The following is a 6,861-nucleotide window of genomic DNA, read 5'->3' as shown; positions in this document are numbered from 1 at the left end:
GCCGTTTGTATAAATCATTGGCAACCTCTCAATTCAATTTTATGTGTTTGTGTATTTGCATAAAATTTGAATTTGTATACAATTGAATCGAAATAAAACGTTTGTATATCAAATCTCTCTCACTGTAATTTGTATAAGTATATGTTCTTTTTGTTGTGCTTTTCAGTTGTATATGTATATATGTGTAATATGTATATAAATAAAAATTTGTATTAGTTGAATCTGTATATGTATTTGAAAATTCATGAAAAAAAATAAATTTTCTTTTTTTATATATAATTATATGTCTGAACCAGACGCCATTTTCTTGTATACTCTATTTCTGAATCCCGCAAGTTTTGTAACAACAGCCGAAGAAGCAGCCATTTTCTTGTCCTTTCGCTCGGAGAAATTGCTATAGCAAATTATATGAAAAAGTAGTTGCGAATTGGAAATAAAGTAAATTATAGCTATAGAATTTAATTTGAATTAATAGTTTGTTATTGTATACAATTTTCCCTATTCTATTTCTACTAAAGTCAAAGTTACTAATTATGTGTTAATGATCCGTATGCACATGATTTGCTTCAACATTAACGGCCCAACCCAAACCTCATTAGTCATTTGCCTTAAATCTCCTAATTTGAGGGGCTTCATATTTATTTTTTTCAAGAAATAGGTGCCAAAGGACTCCGTTGGTAAAAGCTGACTTTGTTATCCTCGGCGTCCCTTATATGTTTTAAATCTATTTTTTAAAATATTGAGTATTATTTGTAAGAAAAAGATAGACTTTTTGTATAAGAGGAATGAATTATTAGAGGCTTTACTAATTTAGAATACTATGTCGTAAGAAAGACTAAACAAATTGACTATAATACACTTCATTGGAAAAAATAAATTAAAATTGAAGGCCTCATTCAAATTGGGTCGTCCGCCTTTCAAAGACACGCGTTGGGTTGTCACCTCGTTCAAAGTGACATGTTATATTCAAATTGAGTCGTTCGCCTTTCAAAGAGACATGATAGGTTGTCACATCACTTCAAGTGACATATTAAGTTCAAGATTGGGTTGACATCTCCCTTCAAATAGCACATTAAGCTTAGGATTGGGTCGCCTGCCTTTCAAAGGACACGTTGGCTTGTCGCCTCCCTTCAAGTGACACGTTAAGTTCAAATTGGGTCGTCCGCCTTTCAAAGAGACACGTTGGATTGTCTTCTCATTCAAAGTGACATGTTATGTTCAAAATTGGGTCGTCCGCCTTTCAAAGAGAAACGTTGGGTTACGTTGTCACCTCGTTCAAAGTGACATGTTAAGTTCAAATTGGGTCGTCTATCTTTCAATAGACACGTTGGGTTGTCACCTCCCTTCAAGTGGCATGTTAAGTCCAAATTGGGTCGCCTGCCTTTCAATAGACACGTTGGGTTGTCACCTCCCTTTAAGTGACATATTACCTTCAAGTTAGGTCGTCCGCGTTTAAAGAGACATGTTGGGTTATCACCTCCCTCTAAGTGACATGTTAAAGTTTAAGTTGGGTTGTCAGCCTTTAAAGAGACACGTTGGGTTGTCACCTCGTTCAAAGTGAAATGTTATATTAAATTATTCAATTGATATTGTTTTTTTTTTTCTATATGTTATATATGCGCAATCCTACTTTGATAACATTATTTTTGAGTTAGTGGTCTATTAGAAACATTTTCTCTATCCACAAGGTAAGGATAAGGTCTGTGTACACCTTACTCTCTCTCTAGACCTCTTTTTTGTTTTTGTTTTTAAAGTAAATTTGGACCCTTGGTCCGATTTTATTGAAATAATCTGATGGACTCAAAGTGAGTCCATGTAGTCTTCAAAACCAAAAACAAAAACAAATAAAGACAAGATAAAATCCAGCCCACTAGTTGGGTTCAAACAATACATTAAGACCCTAGATTATAGGGTGTCCTAATAAGTGCTGGAGCTCATCCTTCATCTTTTATTTTGTTTCTCTGCCACTGCAACTATTTTCTAGATGTACCATCCGGTAGCAATTTTTGAGCTAGGGATACTCATGAGAAAGTCCGACCATGCTTCGAAGCTTCATGTAAGTATCTCTTATATTCCCACTCCATTCCTTTCCTCTATTCTTTTATGTGACATTCCATTTCTCAATTGAAGCAAGGAGAAAAGAGAAATTGTTGTCGTGAGTAGCTTTCTGCCGATCTTCTCGCTATACACTCTTGTAAATAAGACTTGCACTGTTAGTTCATTTTTCATATAGTCACAAATTTTATTGTATATGGTAGCTATGTGACTTTGTGGTTTTTCTATGCTTTCCATGTTACGGACGACTAATTGTTGGTATTTGTTGTTTATCCATGTTTAATATCCCTTTTGCTCTGCCTGGTAGTTGATTAAAATGTTGATACTGTAGTTTGCCTTCTTGCTCTTGATATATGGTTGTAGTTGTGATGAAATTAGCTAATTGATTAGCTTCCCTAAAAATGTGCCTTATCTGAATATTAAATAATTTCATCAACTCATGAATCTTCTCTATCTTCTCAATAAGCTCCCAAGGTACTTTCCACTCCTTCCGAATCATATTTTGAAGACTTAACGAATCAGTCTCTAAAATTATGTTAGCGTATTGATAACCTTGTCTTTCACAGTACCTCAGAGCTTTCCATATCGTCGTTAATTCAGCTACCATGTTAGTGGCAAACCCAATTCTTTTTGCCTCTACATATAGTAGATCCCATTACTATCCCTTAGACAAAATCCATAGGAGCTCATCCCGGGGTTTCCTTTGCTTGCTCCATCTGTGTTACATTTAATACAACCCTCATCCGGCCTATTCCACTATACCATGTGATAATACAGGGTAGGTCTGTATTGTTGCAGCATATCAGACAGCCCACTCCATTGAAAATGAATGTTTCTGATCCATGAAACCTGACTTATATTAACTGACGAATTGTCATTTGACATTGACGAATTGTCATTTGACATTGACGAAGCATTTTTTTTCGAATGATACCTCTTTTCCATGTCTTCTAGAGTTTCTCCTTTTTTATAGCTCCCACATGATAATGGTTGGGACAACTTTCATTATTTGTTGTAGTTTTGTACTTCCCTCAAACTCCCACCATTTACTAAGTAGATGATGTAATTGAATTCCCTCAATATTAAAACCTGCACAAGAAGCAAAATATTTCCATAGCCTTTTAGCTATGGGAGTTTGATATACCGTGAGTTTACGGTATTTCTAATACATTTCACTTACAAGTTGTGTGTGTCTAGGGCCTTTTTATATTGGTTTTTATGTGTTTTATCATGTTTTGCAGGAAAGGTGTTCAGGCGCGGAAGTTTAGAGACAACTGAAGGAAATGCAGAAAAAGGCATCCACGGAGCTCATCTACGGACCGTAGGTCCATTCACGGTCCGTAGGTGATGACCGTAGATCAGCAGGAATGTGTTGAGGACAAATCAGGGAAATCTGACCAAGTGTGGAACCACGGTGCCCATTGACGGTCCGTAGATTGATCTACGGACCGTACTGTTGATCCGTAGAGTGAGACTGCGAGGGTTCCAGTACCTGATTTTTGAAGATGCTAAGTATGGAGCTACGGAAGGGATTGACAGACCGTAGGTCGATCTACGATCCGTGCTGCTGGTCCGTCGTTTGCTTCAGAGAAGCTGATTGTTGGATGCTGAAATATTTTCTAAGTCCCGAGTGACGGAAGGGAATTACGGACCGTAGATCCATCGACGGTCCGTAAGTCTGTCTCGTGGATCGAAGACGCGTACCTGAACAAAACTTTCCTTAATTTGTTTCCTTTTTTATTTAGGATTTGTTTTTCTATAAATAGGACATGTAAACCTCGTTTTTGGGGGTTAGACACTATTATTCTATTTGTGCTTTGTAACTTTGGAGATTAATTTGCAACCCTAGCAATTATTGATTTCCCAAGTTCGTTTTGAAGATTTTGGCTTTGCAATTCAAGTTAATTTTCTGGGTTTATTATTCTCTTGACGTAGTTCATGATTTCTTCATCTACAATTATAAATTGTGTTCTTGCCAATATGAGTAACTAAATCCACAACTAAGGTTGTGGGAACCATGATCGATTAACAAAGTATGAATAGTAAATAAGCAATTCTTGACTAGTATTTTGCGTGCATTGATAATTCTTTCGTTTAGAAGTCTTTTTAACGGTGGCCAACGTTAGAACTCGCCTTGTTACTACTTGTCGGACCAAGGAGGTAATTAACAAGAAAAGAATTATCAACATAGATTTAGTGTGATACTATCTAATAGGCTAGTGTCGATTGGTGCGAAGTAATAACTAAGCCAAACATCGATTATGATGTCTAATATGAGGTAAAGGTAAGGGTTAGTAAATTATACACACGTAGCCGGACCAAGGTGCGGGGTGAAATTCTCTAGATGCCGGACCAAGGATTTAGAGATACCTAACTTATCACTTTGCATGTAATACACTAGAAAAGGATTGTTATTACTAGGATTACTGCGTTATGAGATTATGGGGAACACATGTACCCTAGTTATTTCTCTTATCTTGATAACAACCAAAGTTTAGTTTAATTATTGATTACTTATTAAGTTCTTACTATTTATTTCACACAAGCACAACCCCCCTTTTTATTACCTGCTTCTGGAAATAATTTGACTAATCGAATATAATTGTTGGTTAAAAGTAAAGTCTAAATCATTTTCCTCGTGGGATCGATCTCAACCTACAAGTTGGGTTCTTTACTTGATAACGATCGCTTATGCTTCTGAAAGGAGGTGTAATTTGAGCGTATCAGAGTTGTTAGTAATAAATGTGTCATAGTTTCCATCTCCCCCTTTTCGCAACAGTAACATTTTGATACTATTTGTAACTTCATCCTCTTCAAATTGTCATATGTTGCAATTCTTTTCTTCCATACCCTTCATAGGAAAAAAGAGATTTTAAACGGGAGACCTTTAATCCAAATGTCGTTCATCCATTCTAAAGGTTCCATTTTCTTCCTTAAAATGTGATATGCTGACTTGACAGAAAAAACTCATGTTGAATTCCCCATCCACCATGGCTTATCATTCAGGGCATCAGTGTTAGGCTGGATGTTTTTCACAATGTGATCAAGCATCTCCTTGAAATGTGTTCTTGCAATTTCTCCATCTTCTAGCTTCCATTATCTATATACTCCTTCACCTCTATTTCCTCCTCACTCGCTCTTTCTCCTTCTATGAAAACTAATGCTCCTTGTTTCGTCTAGTTATCATACCAAAAACTCGAGTTCCCTGCTTTTAATTGCCACCAAATGTCATGCTCCACCGCTTCTCTTAATTCCAATAATTTCCTCCAAACATAAGAGGATCCCGAATTCTGAACTACTGTAGGGTGTAGTTTCTTGCAGTATTTATTGGACATGTAGCTACTTCATAAGGAAGTAGATACCCTAAACTTCCACCATAAACTTAGCCTTGTTTATCATACTGTAGGGTGTAGGTCTTGTCATGGAGATAGAAAAAACTCTTAGCCTTGTTTATCATCTGACCAGAAACCTTTTCATAATCTCTAAGCACTGTCATCATCTTAATCACTGATGTTCTGTCTCCTGAACAAAACAATATGGTATCATCCGCATAGGATAAATGGTTTATTTCTGGACTCCATTTTGGCATACCATACCCTTTGTACTCTTTATCACTGTGCAATTTTTCTAAGCCTCTAGCCAGGACTTCTGCTGCAATAATAAATGTTGGGGACAAAGGATCTCCTTGTTTAAGACCCCTAGAAGACTGAAAAAATCCATTAGACTGACCATTAATGAGAACTGAATACCAATTACTAGAGATGAGTCTCCACACCATGTCAATAACAACCTCCGAGAAACCAAATTTTCACAAAACCTTAGTTAGGAAAACCCAAGACACTCTATCGTATGCTTTAGCCATGTCTAGCTTTACCACCACATTAATATGTTGATTCCTCCTTTGAATATCCCTAATTATTTCTTGTGCCAATAGTACATTTTCAGTTATATTCCTACCCTTAACAAATCCCAATTGGGTAGGAGATATAATTTTAGGTAACACCTCCACTATTCTGTCATGCACCATTCTTGATATAATCTTGTTGATAAAGGAACTCAAACTTATTGGCCTCATGTCTGAAAAATTATCAACCTCCTCCTTCTTGGGTAATAAAATTAGATTAGTATGACTGATAAATTTGGTAATGTGTGCCCACAAAAGAATGCAGTTACTAATCTAGTAATATCAGCTCCTATGATTTCCCAACAAGATTGGAAGAACAATCCTGAAAATCCGTTTGGCCCACTCACACTATCTCCATTTAGTTCAAGTACCACCCTTTTTGTCTCCTTTTGAGTTGGAAGTTTCGCCATCTCTTGATTTTCCTCCTCGGTAATCAGTTTGGGAATATGGTTCAACATTGAGTATTCTTGATACATCTTCTCTGCCTTAAACTACTCAGAAAAGAAATGCACTGTTGCATCCCCTATTTGTTGTTTTGCATTCACTGCCTCCCCTTGCTCATTACGTATTTCTGTCAACAATAATTTCTTCCTTCTACCTTTAACATAAGCATGAAAAAATTTGGTGTTTCTGTCTCCTTCCACAAACCATTTCATTCCTGCTTTCTGCTTCCAATACTCTTCTTCAATCTTGAGATATCTCCTCAAATGTGCCTCTATCTTGTTCAATTCTGGCCTATTATCAGCTGTAGGAAAAATCTCAAATTGAGTTTCCTTAACCTTGATCACATCCTCAATGGTGGCAATTTGCTGGAAAATATTACCAAAGACCTCTCTACTCCAATTGGCTAGAGCTCTCTTTACTCGTTTCATTTTGGCATGAACTTCCAAAAAAGGGCTGCC

This window comes from Solanum verrucosum, unplaced genomic scaffold (assembly GCF_900185275.1).
Source record: "Solanum verrucosum unplaced genomic scaffold, falcon-dt-bn FXZP01000177.1, whole genome shotgun sequence".
Taxonomy (NCBI): Eukaryota; Viridiplantae; Streptophyta; class Magnoliopsida; order Solanales; family Solanaceae; genus Solanum; species Solanum verrucosum.
Note: the sequence above shows the minus strand (reverse complement) of the source record.